A 27,961-nucleotide genomic window follows, 5' to 3' on the forward strand; every position below is an offset into this window, starting at 1 on the left:
ATTTTACTGAAATTTCACGATAAATCGAAGCCTCGCTTAAGCCACTCAAAGTAAAAGTCTCTCAAAACTGCTACTCCATTGATAGATGAATTATATGCACCGACGCTCGTCACTGAGCTATCGTTAGCATAAAACTTTTTTGTACTCATACTAATTATCAATAAAGAGAACGAATTTCGACACGCCGAAGAAACGCTTTCTAAACAGTGATAGTTCAACCTAATTTCCACTTCCAATCTTCCAAAAGGTATAAATCTCAAAGAAAACACTTCAAAACAGTCAACTTTCTAAAAATCTTATGAAATCTTAAACAATACACGTTCCAAAATATATACTGTGGATCGCAAAAATATTCGGACACCTACTAAAATTCATTTATTATAGAATTTAATAGACTGTGTACTATTAGAGATATGTATATTGCCGGTTCATATCCAAAAAGGCATAAATAGTAATATCAGTTTTCATACTTTATGATGTAAACGTCTGGACCCATTAAGTATACAGGGTATCCAAGCGAACATTGAATATAGGAGTTAACATGGGAAATTGGTTTTTATTTTTTTGCGCCTGTACGAATTATCCAATTGAAAAATTTTTATATGGAGGTCATAGTATGCAAGACCGGCTATCTTTCAGTATTTTTTTCAGTCTTCTAGTTACAGCCGTTTTGGCTCAAAACGCCTCCAAAATTCAAAAATTTGAATGTCCCGCGTAACCGTTCGGCGCCATGATTGGTCAGAATTAATGTCAAAACACAATATCGCCAACAACGTAAGCGTAAACACCCCATTTCAAATTAATTTTCCCTTTTTGCTGATTTCTAACTTATTTAAGAATTAATTCAGGGAAAAATCAATGGAAAACCTGAGGATAATTATTATGTGGTCTGCTTTGATGTCCCTACGGTAAATACGCAAGTTTTGTTTTGAATTAAATTTAAAATTGCCCGCGAAGATTCTGTCTATTAAGTGAGATAAAAGGTTAGGTTATGTCTTTGTGTTATCATTATGGGGTAATAAGAAACTTGCGTATTTACCGTAGGGACATCAAAGCAGACCACATAATAATTATCCTCAGGTTTTCCATTGATTTTTCCCTGAATTAATTTTTAAATAAGTTAGAAATCAGCAAAAAGGGAAAATTAATTTGAAATGGGGTGTTTACGCTTACGTTGTTGGCCACATTGTGTTTTGACATTAATTCTGACCAATCATGGCGCCGAACGGTTACGCGGGACATTCAAATTTTTGAATTTTGGAGGCGTTTTGAGCCAAAACGGCTGTAACTAGAAGACTGAAAAAAATACTGAAAGATAGCCGGTCTTGCATACTATGACCTCCATATAAAAATTTTTCAATTGGATAATTCGTACAGGCGCAAAAAAATAAAAACCAATTTCCCATGTTAACTCCTATATTCAATGTTCGCTTGGATACCCTGTATACTTAATGGGTCCAGACGTTTACATCATAAAGTATGAAAACTGATATTACTATTTATGCCTTTTTGGATATGAACCGGCAATATACATATCTCTAATAGTACACAGTCTATTAAATTCTATAATAAATGAATTTTAGTAGGTGTCCGAATATTTTTGCGATCCACAGTATATATTTTGGAACGTGTATTGTTTAAGATTTCATAAGATTTTTAGAAAGTTGACTGTTTTGAAGTGTTTTCTTTGAGATTTATACCTTTTGGAAGATTGGAAGTGGAAATTAGGTTGAACTATCACTGTTTAGAAAGCGTTTCTTCGGCGTGTCGAAATTCGTTCTCTTTATTGATAATTAGTATGAGTACAAAAAAGTTTTATGCTAACGATAGCTCAGTGACGAGCGTCGGTGCATATAATTCATCTATCAATGGAGTAGCAGTTTTGAGAGACTTTTACTTTGAGTGGCTTAAGCGAGGCTTCGATTTATCGTGAAATTTCAGTAAAATTGGGAATTAACTCGTGTATATGTTTTGTCATTGAAAGAAACAACGAATACTTTCGACTTGTTATTTTTTTTATGCGTGGCGTCATCTGTGCACCAGCGTCGCAAGTGTCTGTAGATTTCTTCTTCTTCCCGCCTGTGCATCGTGGATGACAACAATGACATTCGAGGTTATCAATCATAGCCATGAGGGTTTTTCCTTGGTTTTCGTTAATTTAAACTGAAAATTTGCTAAATAGTTTACGTTTGAAATAAAAATATTATGTCATTTCAAATTGAACAGCAACAGTTAAGAAAGAAGTTATCCCAGTCGATGGAGAAAACGTTTACGGAACTAACACAACCCAAGAGGTAAGAAACCCATCGCTGAAAAGGAGTTGCCAACAACTCTCCACTTTTAGTATCTACTTTAGTAGGTACTCACAGAGTACAGGAACTAGTAATACATTTTTCTTTATTTTTACCACAATCAAAATTGATCTCGAGTACCATTTGCTAAGCAGCTTTTTCATAAACCACCACTTCAATTTCATCTTGGAGGTGGGATTCACTTCCAACTTGAAGTTGTTCGTTGTGTGGATACTTTGAAGATTGGTCTCATACACATATCTCAATATCCCGGTGTTTAATTAATGAAATCTAATACCACATTTTTTTAAAGAAAAATATGATCAAAGCTGACTCTCGTTTTTGCACAAAAATCACATCATACAGCTGAAAAACTGGAAATTGTGGTTCCAATTTGAATAAGATGGAAAAGATTCCATCACTCGATAGTGCAAGAAGCTGCCTGCTGGAGGAAGGTTTTCTAATGGGAACTGATAGAGGACAGGTATATATTTGAATATTTGTTAGTGTAAATTACATTTGAATAATTTCTGGGAATTAATTCTCACCCAGCTAGACCTCACTTGGAATTATTGTTTTTTGTTTAGTTATGCATTTGACTAAAAAAACTGGTATCTAATGAATCATTTACTTAAAATTAATAGAATCATTATTACTATTATAGCATAGGTATTTGAATTAGGAAGTAAAAAATAAGTAATAATAACTTTCATTTCCAAGTAAATATCATTTAAATCAAATAGTATATAATAATTAATAATTTTTAATTCCTGGGGAAACAGCAACCTAGGTATGTAAATGGAAAAGTTGGGTAATCGTCAACACAGGGCAAGTGAGTTTAGTTAACACTTTGTAATATGAATTATTGAACATTTGATATTTCTTCAATTTATAAAATAGTTAATATTTTTTTTGGATTTGTAATTGTAACCTTCATCATAATAATTCACTTGAGGATCCTGTAATAATACAAAATTCTAAAGGTTCATACATGTGTCGACATAGGATTGTTTTCCAGATTTATTTAGAAATTTCCTCTAAATATTCAATTTAATTATAAAACCAATTATATGTTAATACATATAGTTTGGAAGATGTTTTGTTTGAGATTTCATAAGATTAATTTGAAAGTTGACTGTTTAGAAGAGTTTTCTTTGGGATTTATATGGTTTGGAAGATATATTGTTTGTTGTGTGATTCAAATTTTGTAACATTCATTCAAAAGTTGACAATTTAGAAAAGGTTTCGTTGAGATTTTGAAGATTGTTTGAGATTTCATGAGATTTATTCGAAAGCTGATTGGTTAAAAGTCTTCTTTGGAGTATATAGATATTATTTGAAAGATATATATTGTTAGAGATTTCATAAAATAGTTCGATGACAGTCGTGGTCAGTAATCAGAAACATGAGAGTTCTTCCTTTGTTTTCATTAATTGAAACTGGAAAGTTACATAATAATTTACGGTTGAATTAAAAATATTAAGCCATTTTAAATCGAGCAGAAAATAATAAGAAAGAAATTATTCCAGTGGATAGAGAGAACGTCTACGGAATTTGGACGATTCAGGCAGTAAGAACGAAAAGAAACTCATCGTTAAAAAGGAATTTTCAACAATGCTCCACTTCTACTACCTACTCTCTAGTACGTGTTCACAGAGTATAAGAACTAGTAATAAATGTTTCTTTTTTTTTACGCAATCAAAATTTATCTGGGGCACCATTATGAAGCAGCCTTTTCACAAACGACTACATCAATTTCATCTTGAAAGTTGGATTCACTTGCAATTTGAAATTATTTGTTGTTTGGATAGTTAGAAGATCAGTCTCATATGTATCTCAATATCACTGTGGATAGTTAATGAAATCTAATACTATATTTTTTTAGGAACAATATGATCAAAACTCTATCATTTTATCGCAAAAGTCATGTAAAACGGTCGAATGATGGGAAACTATGGTTTCAACTTGAAGGAACTGAAAAAGATTCCATGGCTCGATAGTGGAAGAAGTCGCTTGCCAATGGCATGTTTTCTTATGGGAACAGAGAGAAACAGGTATATATTTGAATATCTGCTAATATCATTTATATTTGAATAGTGTCTGGGAATTGATTCTTACCCGTCAGTTAAGTTTAAGATTCGAACAAACTTATTAAAAAAAATATATATATACAGTGAAATCTCTCATAACGGACACCTCTCTTAAGCGGACACCCCTCTTGAACGGACACTTTGTCCTGGTCCCAAATACTTTCCATTAGAAAAGCATTGCTGCGATTCCCTCTTGAGTGGACACTCTCTTGTCCGGACACGGACAGTCGTTTTTAGAACTTCGAGAAAAAAAAATCTCTCTTGACCGGACGAATAAAAATTAAACCGGCAAATAAAGATAGGTAAATTTCTTAAAAAAATGTCGGTAAATTTCATTTATATAACGGTTCGGCCCTTTGGCGGTACCTTTGATGTATTGTCGGCATCAGTGTCGGCGTCTATTCAAAAGGCACTGATTTATGATTTGAAATGTTAATGAGAATTTAGCAACCCTTGATTTAATACAAAATGTACAATAAGGCGTCTAATAGAGCAGTCTAATATGTAGTTCATTTCAAGAGTTGTTCATCGTTTCATATTTCTAAATATGGGGCCAAAAGTACAAAAGCAATTTTTATCACTACAACAAAAAATTAAAGTTCTTGAAGTACGCGAACATGAAAAGTTAAGTGTTCGGCAATTAGCAGTACGTTTTAAAATAGGCAAAACACAGGTAGCAGAAATTATAAAAAATAGAGAAAATCTTATGAAGAAATGGTATTCCAATACTAACGTCGACGAAAAAAGAAGTTTTTTAAAGTCGCAGGGTCTAAAAATTGATCAGTTATGTTACAAGTGGTTTGTAGAGTCTCGGAATAAAGGAATCCCATTAACAGGTATGTACAAATTCCAAATTCTTTCAATTCGTTAATTTCCTTAATCGTTATTATTTCTACTAAGGTCCATTGGTACAAGCAAAAGCAAAGGAAATTTCAGAAACGCTAGGAAACAAAAATTTTAGTGCTTCTACCGGTTGGCTTAATAGATTTAGAACTCGTCACAATATAGCTTTTAAAACAATCTCAGGGGAGTCTGCTTCAGTGAATCCTGAGGATGTGAAAACTTTTTTAGAAAAATTACCCTCTTTAATAGAGAAGTACCCACCAAGAAACATCTACAATGTCGACGAAACGGGGCTTTTCTTTAAAGCTTTGCCAAATAAAACCTTAGCTCTAAAAAAAGAAAGATGTTTTGGTGGAAAATTGTCCAAAGATAGAATTACTATTTTACATTGTGCCAATATGAATGGTGAAAAAGAACCACTCTTGATAATTGGAAAAGCTGCTAGGCCGAGAGCATTTAAAAATATTGACTTAAACAAACTTTCAGTGATGTGGAAATTTAACAAAAAGGCTTGGATGACCGTTGACATAATGACTGAATGGCTAAGAGACTTTGACCGACAAATGGGTGCTCAAAAACGACAAATTCTATTATTTTTGGACAACGCTTGTTCGCATCCCAAAGAAATCAATCTCAAAAATATAAAACTATGTTTTCTTCCCCCAAATTGCACAAGCGTGTGCCAACCGCTGGACCAAGGAATTATCAAGAATTTCAAATTTAATTACAGGACTTTATTATTGAAACACTTACTGGTAAACATCGATGATGCAAATTCTGCACAGGATTTAGTAAAAATAATAACTTTATTGGATGCAATATTCTATGCAAATAAAGCATGGAGTGAAGTGACTAGCGTTACTATAAAAAATTGTTTTAAAAACGCATTTCACATTGAAAACCCAAAGTTAGAAGGACAGTACGATCCGGAAGAACTCCCTCTATCCCTGCTAGCGGAGATTTATAAGAAAAAAGTGCCTTTAGAAATAACGCAAGAGAGCTTTGAAGAATTTTTTATCATGGATCAAAATTTATTTGTGGAAGAAATGCAAGAGGAATTTGTTTCAGATTCAATTTTAAAAAACATGGATGTTGAAAAAAGTGAGTCAGATGAGTCTGATGATGACCAAGAAAGTGCAGCAGAAATAGAATGCAGTATTAACACCTACAATGAAGCAATTAAATCGGTAAAGGCACTGAGAGTCTTTTCTTTACACCAAGGAGACACCAAAGCCTTAAAAATGTTGTCAAATTTAGAAATACACTATCAAGAAGCCTTTTTGAAAAGAAAAATCCGTCAAACTACGTTAGATGAATTTTTATCTTAATTTTTTTTTAATGTGTATATATGTTTGTTTTTTCTTTAAGTAAAAAAATCCTTCATTTCAATACATATGTGCATATTTTCTTGATCATTTTATATGATAAAAAAAATCCGTTATGCCTGAACTTTTTTTCCCTTTGAACGGACACTTCTCTTGAGCGGACAAAATTTCTGGCACCGTCAGTGTCCGCTTAAGAGGGATTTCACTGTATATACAGTGTGACCCACTTAAGAGCGGGACACCCCTGTAAAATTTTTATTTGTGGTTCGATTTTGATCATTTTTTTATATGTTGTAGGGCATCAAAAACTCTATTTTGTGACAAGTTCTTGTTACGCTCGCTTAAAATCTAAGGTCTACTTTGCCCCTTTCTCATGACGAAATTTTAAGAAAAGACATTAGGGAATTTTTTATTTTAAATTTAGCTTCAGTAATAACTTTAGAATTATTCAAAATGGCTGTATTTCAAATTTCGTTAAAAAATGTTTATCCATAAAAAAGTTATAGAACAATCAAATTTTATTTAATTTAAATTAATTAATGATTCAATGTGAAAAAAAAATTGTAACGAAAAGAGATTTAATTCATTTTAAAAAACCCTTGCTTCGATTAAGCTACCGTTCAACTGGATACATTTCTCGTATCTTCTTCTAGTATTACTCATTACTTTTCCGAGAGATAAGGGAGTAATTTCTTCACAGGCGCGTCTCAACCTTATGCATAGTTCTTCTCTATTTCTGGGGCGGTTTTTATATACTTTTTGCCCAAGAGTACCCCACAAAAAGAAATCTAAAGGGGTCAGGTCCGGTGATCTGGGTGGCCATTGTATTAATGGACTATTCCGTCCGATCCATTGATTGGGAAAGTTTGTATTTAGCCACTGCCGAACAATTTTCGCGTTATGTATAGGACTTCCATCAAGTTGAAAGTACATGTTACTTGTGTATAATAGTGGAAGATTGTCAATCGCATTGGATAATTAATTTCTCAATAGTTCAAAAAACTTGCAGAATTCATATTGCCCTCAAGAAAAAATGGACCGATAAGTTTGTCATAGATTATTCCACACCAAACATTTACTTTTTGGGAATATTGACTTTTGCAGTTGATAATCCAGCGTGGATTTTCATGAGACCAAAATCTACAATTCTGTGAAGAAACTATCCCGTTAGTAGTAAATGTAGCTTCGTCACTAAATAGAATACATTTTAGAAAATTGTTGTTATCTTGATACTCCCCTTGCACCCACAAACAAAATTCCAATCTTCTGTTCTTGTCTCCTTCCTCCAAAGTATGCAGAAATTTTGGTTTAAATGGCTTAATTTTATTCTTTTTCAGGCATCGACGAATGTTTTCCCTCGGTACATTTAAATCTAAACTTGCTATTCTTAATGTAGCATGTGGGTTATTAGTAAAATAATTTAAAATTGCGATTTCTGTATCACCTTCATTTCTATTTCCAGGACGGTTGTTTTTTAACAAATATCTATCAACGGCTCCAGTTTCATTAAATGTACGATTTATTCGATTCACTGTACTTTTAGTAATCGGACGTCGATTAGGATATCTTGTGTTAAATATTCTAGTCACTTCCCTTACACTTCTGTCATTGTCACCAGAAAGACGCACTATTTCAATTTTTTCCCTTAAAGTTAATTGATTATTCATATCTGAACTTTTTCTTCAATCAAAAACAGTTAAATTTTCTTCTAAACCACCAAGAACTGGTTTATTTATTTACAAAAAGACAATTGCATTGTATTTAATGACAAGGATAAAACAAGTGACTTAACTATGTTTATTGGATCCGTACTCAGCCAACTTGACCAAAAATTATTACATCCAGATGGTTCAATAAATTTAAAATTGGATTGCTCTACAACTTTTTTATGGATAAACATTTTTTAACGAAATTTGAAATACAGCCATTTTGAATAATTCTAAAGTTATTACTGAAGCTAAATTTAAAATAAAAAATTCCCTAATGTCTTTTCTTAAAATTTCGTCATGAGAAAGGGGCAAAGTAGACCTTAGATTTTAAGCGAGCGTAACAAGAACTTGTCACAAAATAGAGTTTTTGATGCCCTACAACATATAAAAAAATGATCAAAATCGAACCACAAATAAAAATTTTACAGGGGTGTCCCGCTCTTAAGTGGGTCACACTGTATATACATTTATTATTACAGTTTACACTCATTTTGAGCAACATCATTACTAGACTAAGGTAAAAATCGGAATCCCTTTTTTCTTTGTTTCAACTAATTTATACAGGGTGCGCCAACTAAAACGAAACAGAGCTGTTTTCTCGGTTAATAAAAAAGTTATGCAAAAATGCTCGGACACGTCAACTTTAGTGTGGAGGGGGAAGATCTTTTATTAGATATTTACGGTGGTTGCCTTCACCCCCTGGGCAGGGGATGAACCACCTCTGAAATTTTAAATGGGAAGGGGGGTCGAGTTATACATCAAATTAAAGGTTTTTTGACGGGCTTTATGGTGATATCAAAATTTCTTACTTTCGAATAACCACTGATGAGTAAAACGATTATTTCTTTATGAACCACACTTAAAGCTAAAATCATGGATTTTGTTAGGTAATAATAATGGGTTTTATGAATTAAAAAAAAATTAAATATTATAATCAAATTAACATTTTTTCTTTTTCTCTATTAAAGTTAGATGCCATTTAGTCATTTTTGATAAATAATTCAAAATGAACAAAGTTTAATGTTTTTTGCTATACTAAAAATAAAATCCTTATCAACAAGTTTTTGCCTGGAAGTATCGAAAACATCGAAAATTAAACCCATTTGGTTTGTGACTCTCAGGTGACCTGGTAATTCATCGTCTGTGTTAATCGTTAAAAATGGTTTATTCAACTGCAGAGAGAGTTGAGATTATTGAATTATTTTTTGTAAATGGAAAATGTGCGAACCAAGCAGTTAATGTTTTCAACCAACGTTATGGGGACAAGCATGTAAGCCGAAAGTATGTGTTGGATTTAGTAGCGAAGTTTAGAGAAACTGGTTCAATTCTTAACGTAAAAACGAATCGTAGACACCCGGTCAGAAATAAGGCGGTGGAGGTAGGAGTTTTAGGACATATGGTTTTAGAACCAATAACCAGTACAAGACAGTTGGCGACTTCCACTGGAATAAGCGCAACCAGCATTTGTAGAATTTTAAAATCACACAAATTTCACCCCTACAAAATTAAACTTGTCCAAGAATTAAACGAAGACGATTTTGACCGCCGACTACATTTTTGCGAACTCATAAGCCAACGAGCCACTGAAAATCATAATTTTATTTTCAATATTTGCTTTTCGGATGAAGCAAGTTTTTCTTTAAATGGCATTGTTAATCGTCATAATTGTAGATATTGGTCAGATATTAACCCACATATCTTCCACGAAGCGCATACACAACATCCTCAAAAACTAAACGTTTGGGCGGGTATTTTTGGGGATCACATTATCGGACCATATTTTATTCCCGGAAATCTGACTGACGAGACTTATCTTCAGTTGCTGGAAGACTTCGCTTATCCCCAATTAGTAGATCTTGTGGAAAATAATCCGGATTATTCAGAAAATTTATTGACATTCCAACAAGATGGTGCACCACCGCACTATGCTTTAGCCGTTCGGCAATTTCTAAATGAAAATTTTCCTAGTCATTGGATTGGTAGAAGGGATCCAATTGAATGGCCTGCAAGGTCTCCAGATTTGACTCCATTAGATTTCTTCTTTTGGGGTCATCTCAAGTCGAAAGTGTACTCCACTCCTCCAGGGACTTTGGAAATTTTGCGAGAACGTATTGTTAATGAATGCCGCCAAATAACCCCCGAAATACTCCAGAAGGTACGACAGAGATTCGAAGAAAATTTATTTCACTGTCAGAAAGTTAACGGACAGCATTTTAAACAATTGATTTAAATGATTTTATGCGTTATGTATTTGTAGTATTCATAAAGAAATAATCGTTTTACTCATCAGTGGTTGTTCGAAAGTAAGAAATTTTGATATCACCATAAAGCCCGTCAAAAAACCTTTAATTTGATATATAACTCGACCCCCCTTCCCATTTAAAATTTCAGAGGTGGTTCATCCCCTGCCCAGGGGGTGAAGGCAACCACCGTAAATATCTAATAAAAGATCTTCCCCCTCCACACTAAAGTTGACGTGTCCGAGCATTTTTGCATAACTTTTTTATTAACCGAGAAAACAGCTCTGTTTCGTTTTAGTTGGCGCACCCTGTATAAAAAATATGCTTGTTATGCATAAGGGTTCTAGAATCTACGATTTCCTATGTAACGTCGCAGTAAAGAGTAATATTTCCTCTAATTGCAAGTTCTAGACAATAGTAAACACTACGCAGTCAAACCCTTTCTCATCTTTCGTAAATATGGCAATAGTTACCATATAACTCCTCCATCTTTAAGAGGCAAACTTAATGGAATGGGTTTGACTGTTAACATCTTTTAATTTTAATTCACTATTTTCCTCTTTTTTAACTTTTCTTTTTCTTTTTGAAAGTCCTTTGCATCTTATTAATAAAATACTAATTATTATGATTATTATAAATATCCACAAGGTTGCATCTGACCAAAGTAATGTTTCATACTGGCTATTTTCCAATGCTGGTGGTAGGTACTCGATAATGTTCTTCAAGTAATTGTATTCTTGTAGACCCAATCAAGTTGATTGTTAGAGATGATTACATATTTTGGATGTAGTCCATTTGAACTTTCGGTAGAATAAATGCAACTTCTCTACTTAATTGAAATTTGTTAACAAGTATCTTTTCTTCTATGATAAGTTCACAATCAATTGAAAATTCAATCAAAGTAGGCGCACTAGTTTTCGTATAATGGTCTGATGGGCACCTTGACAACATTTGTATAGTTTCTGAAGGAATCACTAATAGTTTATTGTTTGTAACTTGTTCTGTTAGCGTTTTCTGTGATGATAGAAATGTCTTTTGGCACCTTTCTAGTGGACAGTTTGTAAATAGATTAACGACACATTCATCGACAGGTTCTTCATTTTCTTTGCAGAAGAAGATTTCTCCAATTTCTGGACAGATATGTTTCTCGAATTGTAACTTTCCATTGTTTTGTACCACAAAGGGAAATTTTAAGAGAAGTATGGATTTACTTTGGATAACTGAATGTATGCGATAAAAGTTACAATTTTCGGTTTTTAGGATTGGGATATGTATTGCAAAAATTATTTTACTTTTAACAAAAAAGACTTGGGTTCCTAATAATTGATAATATTCTACAGGGTTATTTAATTTAGGTATTTTATCATTTTCGTAAATTTTATAGAGTTCTAAAAGCAATTCATTAATTTGAGAGATAGATATTATAGTGTTATGGATTGAATTTAAATTTGCAAAAATAATAGCATCTTTTAAGTTATCTAAAAATGTAATTAAACTTTGACAATCCAGATTAATTTGAGTTAAAATGTTTTGAATACTTAAATATTGGTCTTGATTTCGAATTAATTTATTTACAGTACCTTGGATCAATTCTATACTCTTTTTTAGTTTTTCTTGATTTTTTGAAATTATTATCATTGTGTTATTCAAAAGATTTATAATATTCCTGGATAGTGTCATTTGTCCATTTATATGTTTTACTAAGTTTATTTGATTTGTTTGCAATTTTTTAATAGTTTTATAATAATATTTGCCATCTTCATAGTCTAAATTTTCAAATATCCATTTTTTACAATGATCGATTACGTTTACTAAATCTCTTCTCTTGTCCAAAGATTGGAATTAGGATAAATATCTACTAATTTTTGTTCAGTTGTATTTATGAGAAATTCTGTTCTAGAAAGTAAATTTTCTACCAATCAATGATTAAATATTAGATTTGTTGCGTTCTCTTTAACGATATCGTTTCTAATTGAAGCATATGATTCCTTTATATTAGTTAATTGGTTAATTAATGATTCCACATCTACATAATATAAAACCGTATGTTTCGTATAAATTATCCGCGCTGATCCTAATCTAATTAGTAGTAAGGGATTTTTGATGGAAATAAATTTGGCTTCTTCATTGAAGGCTGATCATCAGCACTATTGTCACGATTTTTGGGTTCATCCTGAAAAATTTCAATTGTTTTACTTGTAGGTCTTTTAATTGAATTTTTATGATATTCTGCATTGGTTGTTTTTACTTTTATCATTGATCGATCTTTTAAGTTATAATTTTTAAATTTTGGTAAGGTTTTGTTACGATTTTTTATTTTTACATAGATTGGTTTGTTTAACGGTTAAGATACGGGATCTTCACGTTTTTCATTCCTTTTTAAAATTATTTGTTCTTTTAAAAGTTGATTCTTTTGGGCTATTTTTTAATACAGTTCTTGACAATTTTCTTTATGTTCCTGAACATAGTTCGATACAATTCCGCGATCATTCATACCGAGTGGGTCTAAATTGTTTATGCGTCCCTTATTAACTTCAAAAGGTGTGAATTTGGTAATGCTATGAATTGAGTTATTATATCCCAATACAGCTCTTTTCATAATTTGTTCTGAATTCCAATGTTTATTGGTTTCTTTCAGCCATCGGTAATGTTCGATTATTGTCAAATGAAACCTTTTAACGGGAGAGTTAGAGTTACTATTCTTAGAGGTGGTGTAATGCAGTTCTATTTTATAAATTTTGCAAAAATTTTCTAAATCGATGTTTTTAAATTTTGACCCTCAATCACTAGTAATTTTTAAAGGAAGTTCATGATGAGTGATGAAACTTATCAAATTTTCGACAATAGACACACCTATTAAACTATTTAACAAATAAGCTTGACCATACCTAGAAAATGCATCAACTATTGTTAAAAAATATTTGTTTTCTATTCTGTATGTATGTAATGTAAAAGATTTGGTAGTTGTTGATGTTAAATTGAATTTAATAATTGGAGAATTTCAGTCATATTTGTTTCTTTGATATATTTTGCATTCATTAACATATTTTTCAATATAGACATCCATATTTGGCCAATAATATTTCTTTGTTAAAGCAATCTTCATTTCTGTTATTTCCCTATGGCGAGTTTTTGTATTGTGATGCAAATCTAATTTTTTAATTTGATCTTCGTCAGTTAAAATATCTTCTCGCATCTTTGGAGATTGTACGAATCTAAATGAAGAGTTTATAAAAATATTTTGCATTGTTACCGTAAAAATTATTCCCAATCGCGAGTCTCGGAACAAATGTGCGTAAAGACGTTTAGGATTAACATATTCTTTTATAAATTGAATAATTCCATTAACTAGATCGTTTTTTGGAAGTATAACATAAAATTTTGTATTTTCGAAAATCTTTTCCTTTTTACATTCTGCCTTTTGAATATCGCCTCTTATTACAAGGACTTGATTTTTATACCCGTTAAATATTCTTTCCGTAATTGGTAAATTAAAAATTGGATTTTCTAATGAGGTTTACACTGTTTCTAAATCATCGTCAGAATTCTCGATGATTTCTTGTGGAAATTTCTTTAAATTCAATATTTCGTTGTTTCCGTATTTATTATTAGGTGATTTGTTTTGCACATCAGATATAACATTAATTTTTGGTGGTTCTATATTTCCTAATATTTCCTTAACCGTTTGTTCGTTTAATTGTGGATACTTTTCTCTATTTTTACAAAATTCTAAAATTGCCTCATCACAATCACCTGGATTATTCGTTATTGAAAGTGTTTCTAAAGCATTTAGATCTTTACTTGAGTTTCTAGGTAATGCATCTGCAGCAGTATTAAATTTTCATTTCTTATATTTAATTGTGTAATCGAAGTTTTCTAATTTAAGTCTCCACCTTATTAACCGATTTTTTGGTTCCTTTAGGAAATAAACCTATTGAAGTGGTTTGTGATCTGTTAAAATTGTGAATTTTGTTCCAAACGAATATAGACGAAAGTATTTACATCCCCGTGTTACTGCAAGTAACTATTTTTCTATCGTAGAATAATTTATCTCGGCTGGGTTTAAGGTTCTAGAAGTATAACCAATCGGATGTCCATTTTGGTACAAAATAGAGCTTATAGCGAAGTTTAATGCAACCGTATTGAGTTCAAATGGTTTGGAAAAGTTCGGATACGCTAATACTGGTTCAGAGGTTAAGACGTTTTTACAAATTTGAAAACAATCGAGAAATTCCTTATAGTACTAAATTTTTTAATTTTTCTTTAGGTATTGTGTCATTGATTTTGTAATTTTGGCTAAATCTTTAATAAATTTTCGATAATAGCCTACTAATCCGAAAAATGACTTTATTTCTTGAACTGTTTTTGGTAGAGGGAATTTTTGAATTGTTTCAATTTTCTTCGGATTTGGCTTTATTTCTAATGGTGTTCTTACGTGTCCCAAGAATTCTACGTCTTTACGAAGGAATTAATTTTTTTTCTTATTGTACCTTAAAACATGCTTGGCGTAATTTTGAAAATACTAATTTTAAATTTTGAATATGTTCTTGCAACCCAGTAGTGAAAATAATATCATCCATATAAACCATACACACTTTATCTTGTAATTCTTTTAAAACTTCATCCGTAACTCTTTGAAATGTACTAGGTGCATTTTTAAGTCAGAAAGACATTCTTAGATACTCATAATGACCATTTTCTACAGTAAAAGCGGTTTTTTTCGATTGAATTTTGGGCCATCTCTATTTGATGAAACCCACTGGCAAGATCTAAAGTAGAAAAATACTGAGCACGTCCTAATTTATCTAATATGTTATTAATATTTAGAATAGGCCATCGTGAATTTACCGTTTTTTCGTTAATTTTCCGATAATCTGCTACAATCCTCCATTTTTGTTTATTTGTTGTATCTAATTTCTTTGGAACAATCCATATTGGTGAGCTGCAAGGACTAGAAGATGGTCGAATAATTCATTTTTTAGCATTTCGTTGATTTGATGCTGAACCTTTTGTTTGTGAATAAATGGATATCTATATGATTTAGTATGTACCGAAATTTCATCCACCGTTTTCATTTCATGTTTAGTTTTTGAGGTAAATGTTAACTTATCATCAGGTTTTAAAAACATATCGGAGTATTCTTTTGTAATGTACCCTTAGGCTACGCCTATGCAATACGCTATCTTAGTAGATTGCCCTGGGATGACCATATGTTGGGAACCCATTATTTTCCTATTAGGGTTCCCTTACATAAAGAACCTTTCACTCCTTTACCCTTATCAAGACAAAAGTCTAAATACGTATTCATTGGCTAAAAAAAATCGGTACAGCTGCAATTCTCCTTAAATTCTCATTTTGCTATTCTTTTAAAACGTCACGGTTTAAAGACTTAGAAAGTTACCAACTATGGATTATCCTGTGAATTGCCAAAACCCGGGGTACGTCTATGAATACCGACCCCCACATATTGGTACTGAAGATACTCTGAAGGTAAAAAGAAAGAGTTAGACACAGAGAGACATAGAGGAGATATATAGTGTCAATGCAGGATTAAAATAATCTCTCAGTATCCTCTTTCGAATAGCTACTTTGATGTTAAAAATCATTCATTATTTAAATTTGTGAACGATTAAGGTGTGCGTATCACAACCAGTACAATAAAGATCTACCAAAAGTGCTTCCGAGTTTTGTTTCGCGAAGTTTCATTACACTTTACATAGTTTCATGATTGCACTTTTCTCTTCTGAGCCTATATGATCTATTCTGATTAAATTTTGTATATCATTTCCGTCCTCATAATTAACATTATACAAAGATAATATATTATTTTTCATATTATCTAAAGTGCAAATATAAGTTTTCCCATTGAACAGTCGGACTGGAAGGCGTTCTTTCATTGTAATATCAACAGTTTCATTTGTATGGTTTTGAATTTCTCTAAGTGCGTATCCGTTCTTGGAAGTAATTAGACCTTGCAAGATCATCATTCCATCTAGGTCAACTCGATCTATTATGATATCGTTTTCAAATATTGTTATTGGAAGTTTCTTAACAATTTTTTCATGTGGATTTATTGAGAAATGATAACATTCATCCAATTTTTCTTGAATTTTAAAAGGAATTTTAATTTTGGAATTCACTAAAATTTTATTTATTAAATCTATATTCAAATCCAAATTCAATAAATCTGTCAAACCTAAGATTCCATCGAAATAATTGTGAAAATCAAATAATATAAATTCTATACCGTGGTTAATGTTAAATTATTTTAAAATTGGAATGATTGCACAAAAATTGGTAGTTTGACTGCCTAAGACTGTTTTAACAATATTTTTTGATTCATAAATATTATTTGGAAAATATTTTTTGACAAAAGTTGGTTTGATTACTGAACGACTACTACCGGTATCTATTAAAAATTTTATATTTAATGCTTTAATTTCGATATATGACAGAGCGCCTTTAAGTGAAATATTTGTTTCTACTATCTGAGTTTCTTTGATTCAAAAAATGTTACGAAAATTTCCATTTCTTTTCCCTTCAGATTCATTTGAAGCAATTTCGGTTTCTTCCACACTTTCAGGAAAGTACTCGGTTTCTTGATTGTAACTATCCCATTTAGTTTCTGGTTCCAATTAGTCTTGAGCAAATAATTGTGCACTAATTATGTCATTAGCATTGTTTCTCTGAAAATTATTGTAATTCCTATAATTTCCTGTAGTATTTCCAAAATTTGAATAGTTAGTTCGAATTGTAGGGCTTTTTGAAGTAGTTGACATTGGAATCGGTTTTCGTAATTGATCTGGTTTTATTTGACCCGGTCTAAATACATTCATAGGTCTTTGATTTTGGTAAAACGTATTTGATTGTTGTGGGTTAAAATCTGAATTAAATCTTTGTGGTGGCAAGTTAATATTATAATTAGTTTGGTAATTTTCAAATCGTCGCATTTGACTATTAAAATCTCGATTAGGTCTTTGTTGATAAAAATTTTATTTCATTGGTTTATCGCCTCATTTACCAAATAAAGATTGGAAATTATTAAATTCATTTGCGTAAGCCATCTCATATTCTAAACTCTCAGGTCGTTTTAAATGCATATTATTTTTCAAAACTCCTGTACATCCGGCGATAAAGGTATTCAATGCAGTTTTCTCATGGTGTCTAATATCCCATTGTTTTTGTACTGTACAAAGTGTATTATCATTTTCAATACGTTGGATAATATTACTTAAAATTAATTGTACTCTTCTTGAGTCTTTCAGCTCTACCTACTAATAAATTTTGGATCGATTCGAAAATATGTGTGTTTAGCTTTTCGTCTTTTAACGAGAAATAACTAGAAATTACACTCTCAAAACGGCCTATAAACCTATTAAGTGTTTTGCTATAATAATAGGGTTTAGTCGAATTTAATCTGGATTGAAACAAATCCCAATTTAATTTAGGCGGTACTACACATGCACCTGTTGAACCACTACTAGAAGTCATTTTTAGGTTTTCACTAGTAGATGTATTATTTCCTTTAATTTAAACGCTAATCAGTCGATATGATAATTAATCGATCGGTTCGTCAACTTCACTATCGCACATTAACGATTGTTTTTCAAATTATTACTATTTAATAAAATTCGCAATTCTTAATTATCCCCATCCAAATCCTTTAACAGAGGATAATTGCTGGTTCTTGAGAACTTGATTTCCTTCTCGGGTTCCGTTGTGGTCGAGTTTGATGCTTTTTACATATTGTGCAAATCAGGGTTGAAACCACTGGTAGTGTCTTCTTAACCGCACGATTCGATTTTCCAACATTACTGCGCAATCCTACCGACTGCGCCAGTTAAGTTTGAGGTTCGAACAAACTTACTTAAAATATATATATATAAATTTATTATTACAATTTACACTTATTTTGAGCAACATCAACACTAGATTAAGGTAAAAAATCGGGATCCTTTCTTCGTTTTAACTAATTTATATAAAAAATATACTTATTATATATAAGGGTTCTAGAATCTATGATTTCCTATATTACGTCGCAGTAAAGAGTAGTATTTCCTCTAATTGCAAGTTCTAGACAATAGTAAACACTACGCAATTAAACCCTTTCTCATTTTTCGTAAATATGGCAATAGTTACCATGTAACTTGGCTAGACTCCACTTAGAGTGACTGTTTATTTTTCGCTTAGTTATGCCTTTGACGAAAATGATTGATATCCAATCAATACTTTACTTAAAATCAATGAAATCATCATTACTATTATAGTATAGGTATTTGAATTAGGTAGTAAAAAATACGTAATAATAACTTTCATTATCAAGTAAATCAAATTTAAATCAAATAGTATATAATAATTAATAATTTCTAATTCCAATAGAAATGGCAAGCCAGGTATCTAAACGGAAAAGTTGGGAAATCGTCAAGACAAGGCAGGTGAGTTCAGTCAAAACTTTGTAATATGAATTCAATATACAATTTATAAGGTAATTAACATTGTTCATGGATCTGTGATTGCAACCGTTATCGCAATAATCCACCTGACGATCCCTTAAAAATGCAAAATTGTAAAAGTGCAAACGTGTATCGACGTAGAATTATTTTCAAGATTTAATTAAAAGTTATCTCTAAATATACTATTTAATTATAAAACTGATTACACATAAGTATATCCTCTCTAGTTGGCTGCGGCTGTGTTGGGGCGTTTGTCATTCTCCTCTCTTATTGAAAATGAACCTTTTGCACTCGCGAATTGGTCAATTTTTATTTTGAAGACCAATTAATTCTGGATTATTTTTTGTTTTCGATCAAAAGATAAAAGTACAAATGCACATTTTTTCTCATAACATCTCCTCGAGCAGAGAATGTTTTTGGACAGACGCAACATTTTTGAAAAATAGATTGTTCCGGTTTGAGGTACAAAACTGAGCTCTTGTACACAAATTATCATTAACATTAGGTGTTTTCGAGCGCCAATACAGTTCAATGTGTTTTATAGATTTTGTGGCCAGTGGCTGCGGAAATGTTTAATTTTGTGTGAGGCTTTTTACACTTAGTTTCTATACCAAACTTTTTTACACAAAAGAAAACTAGAAACACTAGTGCACTAGAAATGGTGGTCATCGGCGATGGATTTGTCGAATACAAAAAAAATTATGTTGTTACATGCCAACAAGTAAAAAAAATGGGAACTCAAGTTATTTAATTGAATTTCTCGAAAACCGTTGCTCCTAGCGTCACCAATACGGTATAACTTTTTTAACTAGAAAAGGTAGGGGAACAAATTTTATGAGTCCAAAATGACATACACCGTGGCACAAAAAAGTTTATATGGTTTAAATGACTCCTAATTGTCGATTGTGGCACCCTCTAGAAGATACACCGAAATCGTCGATAAATTTGAATTGATCATCTCCAAAAACAACTATATAAGAAATTTTGTGAAATTAGCCCGAACTGTTCCAGAGATATTAAAGAAAATTTGATTTCATGTTTCAACTTTGACACCCTGTATCTCAGTTATTATCAACTTTTGTTATAACATAAATTTAGCTATATTGCATTATTTTTATGTCATAAATCCATCGTTGCTCTGTGTCCTATTACTTAAGACTCCCTCTGTATATAGGTGTAGGGTTGTAAATAGCTATAGATTATAGTTAATAATTTTAAGTTGTATTAATGAAGGGGCACTCATGGATATCCTCTTAAGAGTACGCCCGTGGTAGGTATTAGGTGATAGACAAGAATTCTCAACCATTTGCCTCGTCGATATTGAAATTCTTCCCAATAGACTTTGTCGACATTGGACTTCCCCACAATAAATTTTGGTCGGACCTAGAATTGTAGTCCCAATTCCGTTTGGTGAAATTAGCGGTAAATGACCAATTTTTCGTTTAAGCGTCATAGTTTAATGTGACGGGTAGACTAGATTGCCTTAGCGGCACCCTAGCCAGGGTACGCCCATGGTTTATGACCGTAGGCTTTTTTATATTTAAGGGAATTGAAAAATATGTATAGGAGCTTTTTCTTGCCGTTGGTCTCTAGCGATTCAGAAACTGTGCCCGCGCTCTGTCTTTCGCTATATTGTCATTTCACATTAATAAATTAATACTTACAATCTTTCTTCGTAACATGTAATTTCTTTGATAGATATAAACACCACCTTATATCTACATCCAAATTAAAACCTGATACTGCATATGTATTTATACAGGGCGTCTCGGAAGTAATGGAACAAAGAGCAACAGCAGGTTTCTGTCATCAAAATATTACGATCCAACGCAATTGTTGCATTCCGAAAGTTGATATTAAAAAATATATAGAGTGTTAAAGTTAAAATTTTATTTCATATCTTCGGAATCTGTTGATCTATGACAATGAAATTTGGTATACGGGGGTTTTTGGACGTGATAAACAATCTAATGCTGTCGGTTTTTTTGTCGTTAATAAAAGGCGCCCTTGAAACTGCTTTAGTTAGTTAAAAGGACTTTAACTTTTTTCTATGCAGCTCCAGTAGCCATATTAATTAAAAATATTATTCTGTTTAATAATAATAATATTAATAATAATCTTTACTTCCTAAGAAATAGGCTATCGACCGTTAGGTCTTTCTGCCCTTGTTTAGAGTATTTTCAACTTTTCATAGAGTTTTTTCAAACCTACTCATATTTGAACAACATTAACATAAATTAAATTATGGATTCTTATAAGTTAAATTATGAATTACGAAAGACAAAAAAAGAAAAAAAATTTACATTGGAAATTAAATTTATGAATTCTAATGAAATTAGGAGTAGGATTATTTTAGGTTTGGAAATGCACTAACAGTTTGGATGCAGGAAAAAAGAAGCGGGATTGTCTTGTTTGTCTTGCTAAGCAAAGAGAGTTTAGTATGTCTAGGTTGTGAGTGTTGTTTTTCTATTGGTTTTTAGTTGTAATATATAGTCTCATACATTACCTTATATTACAATGGTTCCCCTTTGCTTCCATTCAATCAAAACACGAAACAATATTATTTTGACATGCAAAAGGAAAGAGGATGCCTGTACGTAATTCCTATTGTAAATTATGCAAATGTGATGTAAATTTTGAGGCTACTAATAGGTATACCTTTTTTGTTTCAAATATTAAACAGAATAATATTTTTAATTAATATGGCTACTGAAGCTGCATAGAAAAAAAGTTAAAGCGTTTTTAACTTACCAAGGCAGTTTCAAGGGCGCCCTCTATTAGTTACAATAAAACCAACAGCATTAGATTGTTTATCACGTCCGAAAAACTCCGTATACTAAATTTCATTACCATAGGTCAAAAGACTCCGAAGATATAAAATAAAATCAAAAATAAAATTTTAACTTTAACACTGTATATTTTTTAATATCAACTTTCGGAATGCAACAATTGCGTTGGATCGTAATATTTTGATGACAGAAACGCGCTGTTGCTCTTTGTTCCATTATTTCTGGGACATCTTATATATAAGCGTCGTGCTTATATCCGACCATCAGCGGCACGTGCGACAACTCAGTCTTCGTATCGTCACGAAGCTTTGACGAGTAGGAGGGTCACAGTGGTGAGCGCAGAAGGGCTGGTCGCGAGGCTGTCTGGAGCTGCCGTTTTTGCAGATTTTGTTAGTAGTTGCAAATAGTTCAGTGAGGCCGTGGAAGACTGACGTGGAAAGGGTTTCACGTAAACAGCCGTTGTACACGAGTCAATCGATCCTAAACTCTAGGCACAAGTCGATGTTGATGTCGGAGTAGTTAGCAATCCCACGAGAATCCACGGAATCCAGAATAAATGCTGAGTCTATGTTAATATTATTATAAATAGAGAGGTAAGGATGTATGTGGGCCATTATTGCTATTATTATTATCGAAGTCAGTTGTTAGTTATCGTTGTTAAGATATTTGTAGTAATTTAATTAATAAATAATTTTTTTTTATATTTCAAGTTAGTAAAAACGTAATTAGCTTAACGAAATTATTATATTGTGTGTATACGACGAAAAAATATGTGTGACGTGATGTACTGTTGTAGGCCGGCCTGTCCACTATATAACGCACACAGTTAACGTAATAGTTTTTCCTTGTATTCGAATTGTTTTCAATTTAAAATAGAAAATTTTGTCCATTTAACTGATTTTCCATCTCTTGAAATGAAAAAGGTAGCCATATCGAGGGATAGATTTTTGGTCGTCCTGTATGTTGAATGCGTCGAATTTTCAAATTTAAATTGAATAGAATACGATTAGAGAGAAAAGCTAATATATTAACTGTGTGTCCGTCCTATAGTGGGTAGGCAGGCTGGCACCGGTATCTTCTTGTCACGTGGTTCTACTTTGTGTTTTTCTGTGTGTACGTAGTTTATATTTCGAGTACCTTTACATAATGATTTTCCACGTGCCCGTAGTGTATTTCCGCGTGCACTTATTTGTATTTTACATGTGTCTTTCAAATTTTAGTTCGAAACGGTCCGAACGTAAGACAAAATTATCACGTTAGTCTTATGCGTCGGATAGAGGGTAGATTTCTTTCTTGGTCGAGGAAAATCTTAATAAAACTTTTCTTCGATCCTTTTCACTCGCAGTGTTCTTTCCTTGTATTTCTCAACAGAGGCAATGGAAAGTATGAATAAATTCCCTCCGCCATCTGATGAAGAAGATGCAGGTGTACTTTATTTTCTACTTGCCTATAGTCTATATATATATAGGATTTCCTATTTAAAGCTGTGATTAAAAATTACTGAAAAACGATACGTTGTACGAAAAAAAATTTCAAATAAAAGTTGTCCGATAAAGAAGGAGACATGTCATGAAGACAGTGACTTTTAGCCAAAACGTCATTTTAATGTCATTTCAAGGGCAATTTTTTTTTCAAATGGCAACCCTGTATTTTTTAACAGATTCTCGCAGACTTTCAAACAATAAACATCTTTTATTTGAACAATTTTTTTATTAGACATTTTGCTGCAGAGTTATCCTTAATTTTTGTCCAATTTTTGAGATAGCCGAAATTATTGCCTTTTTTAAAATAAAGTTTTGTAATTCATATTCCGTTTAAAACTCATAAAAATCCTTCTATCTAATCAATAAAAAATATATATATCTACGAAAAAAAATCTTAAATTTCTTCTTGTTAGAATCTACCTTATAACAAGGTCTACAGGAAATTTATATTCTTTTTTTCGACAAATTAATTGTTTTGTGTGAAATTATTCAAAATTCAATAATTTGAATGGATTGCTACAGTTTGGATCAAAAATTAGAAAGGGCTTTTATTTATGGAGAGGCTGGAAGAAATGTTAGTCGTGCAGTAGAACTTTATGCTGCAGGATTTCCAAATGAAAGAGTTCTCTATTGGGCGAATTCAACAGTGTCATTAAAAATTTTAAAGAAACGAAGACGTTGAAAACAGAAAACACAATTGCTCCCGAAGTGCAACACATGAAGGCACTCAAATGGCAGTTTTTGCAGCTGTTGCTTTCGATTTCTATGTAAGTTGTCGTCAAATTGCTACTGAATCGGGAGTATCATAGATACGGGTCCAAACAATTATAAAGGTGAATAAATACTAATCCTTACCACATTTCTTTTCATCAGGAACTTCACGGAACTGATTTTGAAAATCGAATAAATTTTTTTAAGTGGCCAAGGCACTAATTAATTAAAAATGGAAATTTCTTCTGTAACGTTTTGTTTTCGGACGGATCCTCATTCACAAACCATGTTGCAGTGAATCGCGATAATTGCATTTTTGAAGTGTTGTAAATGTACACTGGCTTAAAGAAGTTGAACGTTAAAGACTATGGTCAATAAATGTATGGTGCGATATTGTCGGGAAATACATATTTGGATTTTTTTTCATTGAAGGAAACTTGAATGGAGAAATGTACCGCAATTTCTTGCGTAATAAACTTCCGAAATTGTTAGATAACGTTCCACTTGCGATTAGACGGGTGATGTGGTATCAGTATGACGGCTATCCATCTTATTTTTTTAGAATGTGTCGTGAGTTTTTTTATGAACTGTATCTAGATCAATAGATTTGATAGAGCGACCTAGTGAATTGGCCTCCTAGGTCATCTGATTTGACCTCATTACATTTTTTCCTATGGGTTTTTTTTTTTTAAGGCAAAGTTTATGCAGAAGCACCAACAACTGTAGACGACATAAAAAAAAGAATTGATAAACGGAGAGATTTTGCGCAGAGCAAACAATTTTTTTTTCGAATAAGTGTTGATACGTGTTAGGAGCAGGAAAAACATTCTTTTGAACATTTTCTTTCATAAGTTTTTCAAGTCGGGATTTTAAATTAATTTGCCAAATACATTTTTTTTATTATTGGATAGAAGGATTGTTATGAGTTTTAAACAGAATATGTATTGCAAAACTTTTTAAGAACAAAAATGCAAAAATTTTGACTATTCATTACTTTACGTAGTATTTCAAAAATTGGACAAAAATCGAGGATAACTCTGCAGCGAAATATCTAATAAAAACATTGTTCGAATAAAAGATATTAATTTTTTGAAAGTTTAGAAGAATCTGTAAAAAAAATATGGGGTTGCCATTTGAAAAAAAATAGTTGCACTTGAAATTGCCTTAAAACGACGTTTTGACTAAAAGTCACTATCTTCATGACATGCCCCACTCTTTACCAGACAATTTTTTTTCAACTTTTTTATTCATACAACGTACCGCTTTGGAATAATCTTCAATCACAGCTTTAAATGGGACACCCTGTATATACATTATACATACAGGGTGTCTCTTATTAGAAAGCCAATTCAATAACCGAAGATTCCTTAACGAAAATAATCAGACTTTTCTTGTGACACTTTTTCTTTAGTGTTTTTTATATTTATCATACAGTTGAAGTTAGTTTTAAAAAATTGTTAATAACTTGGGTGTTTTTTAAGATATTTTAACATTTTAATTAAATTTTGCAGTGGCGTATAGTTCGATTAGACGCACATTTTCTACGGTTTGGATAAAAAAATTTACAGAAACGATAGTAAAATGGGGGGTCGCATATATTTTTCGCCCCCAACTGTTTTTTGTCCACGTCAACGATTCATTTGTTTAGTTATTTGAATTGGCTGTGTCGTTATCTGGATTTCTTCGTTCTTGTAAAATTTAAATTTACACCGTACGTTGGAAGATGTTTTGGCTTATTGCCCCTAACACGTTATTTCCGGTTTTTATTTACGTCGAACTTACCAGAATATGTCATTTTCAGTTGCCTATCGAATGGTACTAGGACGTTCACAGCTAAGTCTTCGCGTTTTTACAGAATACACTATATAATTGTTGTTTGCACCATTTGGTTTGTTTCTGTTCAAAGTTCTAAATTACATATCAACTATAACATAAAACAAAAACAAAATAATTATAACAAATGTTCAAAATGTCGACCGTCCATTTTTCCAGACACTTACAAATTCTTTTTTCAAAACCACTACTAATTCTGGACAACATTTGCGGGGTCAAACGCGTCTCTTATACGTATTTTTATATCATGCGGAGTTATCGGAGGCGTATTGTAGACAATTCATTTTATGTATTCCCACATAAACAAATCTAGAGGAGTTAAGTTCGGGGATCGCAGGAGCAAATTTTGAAATCAATTTCTCCCAATACACCTTTTTTTAAAGCTGACATTTAAAAATTGCCGAACCTCACGATGATAATGAGATGGAGCTCGATTCAATTGAAGCCACATGATGGTTCTAATATTTAAAGAGACTTTTTCTAATAATACTGGAAGTTTGTGTAAAAAGGAAATCTAGAAACATCATTGTCTACAATACGCCTCCGTAACTTGCGTACACAATATGAGTCAACCATGCCATTTATATGACAACTATTTCCATATTTACGAAACATGAAAAATAGTTTAACTGCGTAGTGTTTACTATTGTCTAGAACTTGCAATTAGAGGAACTACTACTCTTTACTGCGACGTAATATAGGAAATCATAGATTCTAGAACCCTTATGTATAATAAGTATATTTTTTATATAAATTAGTTAAAACGAAGAAAGAAGGGATTCCGATTTTTACTTTAGTCTAGTGTCGATGTTGCTGAAAATGAGTATAAATTGTAATAATAAATATATATATTTTTTTAAATAAGTTTGTTCGAACCTCAAGCTTAATTTCCGGGTAAGAATAAATTCCTAGACACTTCAAATATAACTAATACTAACAGATATTCAAATATATACCTGTCTCTCTCTGTTCCCGTAAGAATGATAGAACAACAACAAGAAATTACATTTTCACAAAACACATACCCATACACGCGCACAAATACCTATACAAGCAAACTATAAACTATAATAAACGCGACTAATTAACAACAACAACAACGACGATACACAGAAACGGTGGCCGGTCGAAACGTAAATAACGTCACGTTCAATTTGTCGTCCTAGTTTTGTTGAAACGCTTCGTGATGCCATTGATGTAAATTGACTCAGTGGGGGCGGAGCTTCCGAAACGCACAAAAAATATAAAATTTTCGGTAATTCATGACCAGTCCGCCGGACATCAAGGTCTGTGTTGGTACAAGTTTGATCTTGTCAAGGGCTGTGCCGATTTAGCGGTTGAACTCCTGAGATTAACAAAACAGCGGGAAATTCGTGTGTTTTTAAATATAGAATCGTGTGAAGATATTCTTTCTTTTACAAAATAATATTTTTTTTTCAGAAGGAAAAAAAGAAGCAAAAGAAAAGGACTAAAAAAGATGACGGAATTTCAGAGCAAATGAGCCATGGAAGATGTTGCTAAGACAGCTTAAGAATGTCGACGGAACCCCGCCGCACGAATGGTGTTGAACCAGCATCTGTACGACGATAACGCAGCAAAATATAGGAAAATTGAAGAGCTGCGAAACATAGTGAAAGAACTGACGAAAAGCAACCGTAGACTGTTTGAGGCTCTTCAGCGAGTTGAAGAAAAACTGGATCGGCTGAAACGGGCGAAAAAATGCAGAAACTGGATCTGAGACCGATCTGCGACTGCATAAAATCAGCAGTATCAACATGAAATAGATAGATAACTGATCGGGAAGAAAATCTCCAATAATTATTAACAATGTCGATGATTGGACCACCGTCTGCAACAGGCTACGGTCCAAAAATATTGTCTACAGCAAGGTAAAAATGATCAGACAGGGGGTGGCAATATCTCCTAACACAGCGAAAGATTACTGAGCCATGACAAGACTCCTGAAACAAGACAAAAAGCAGTTCCACATATACATCCTGTCTGAGGATAGGAAAATCCGAGCAGCAGTAGGCCTGATTCCTCGTAATGTGACCGAAAAAAGGTCAAAACCGACTTGGCTGAATAGGAAATTCAAACCTTTTCAATTCAAATAATGAGAAGCAGGGTAGACACGAGGATTTTACCATTGATGTTGGTCCAGGTAAACCCCAAAGACAAAGAAAAATTCTTCGA

The 27,961-nt window shown here is 32.3% G+C and overlaps 1 long non-coding RNA gene across 2 annotated transcripts; it reads left to right on the plus strand.

The window, feature by feature from the left end:
* Positions 1–2,119: 2,119 nt before the first annotated feature.
* LOC136350175 (uncharacterized) lies at positions 2,120–27,923 on the plus strand. 2 transcript variants are annotated; one of them, XR_010734105.1, is made up of 5 exons: positions 2,120–2,294; positions 2,605–2,775; positions 4,177–4,345; positions 18,878–18,933; positions 27,209–27,923. It is a non-coding gene; the product is annotated as an uncharacterized lncRNA (long non-coding RNA). The 2 variants fall into 2 exon arrangements; XR_010734106.1 differs by lacking the exon at positions 18,878–18,933.
* Positions 27,924–27,961: the final 38 nt, after the last annotated feature.

This window comes from Euwallacea fornicatus, unplaced genomic scaffold (assembly GCF_040115645.1).
Source record: "Euwallacea fornicatus isolate EFF26 unplaced genomic scaffold, ASM4011564v1 scaffold_136, whole genome shotgun sequence".
Classification (NCBI taxonomy): Eukaryota; Metazoa; Arthropoda; class Insecta; order Coleoptera; family Curculionidae; genus Euwallacea; species Euwallacea fornicatus.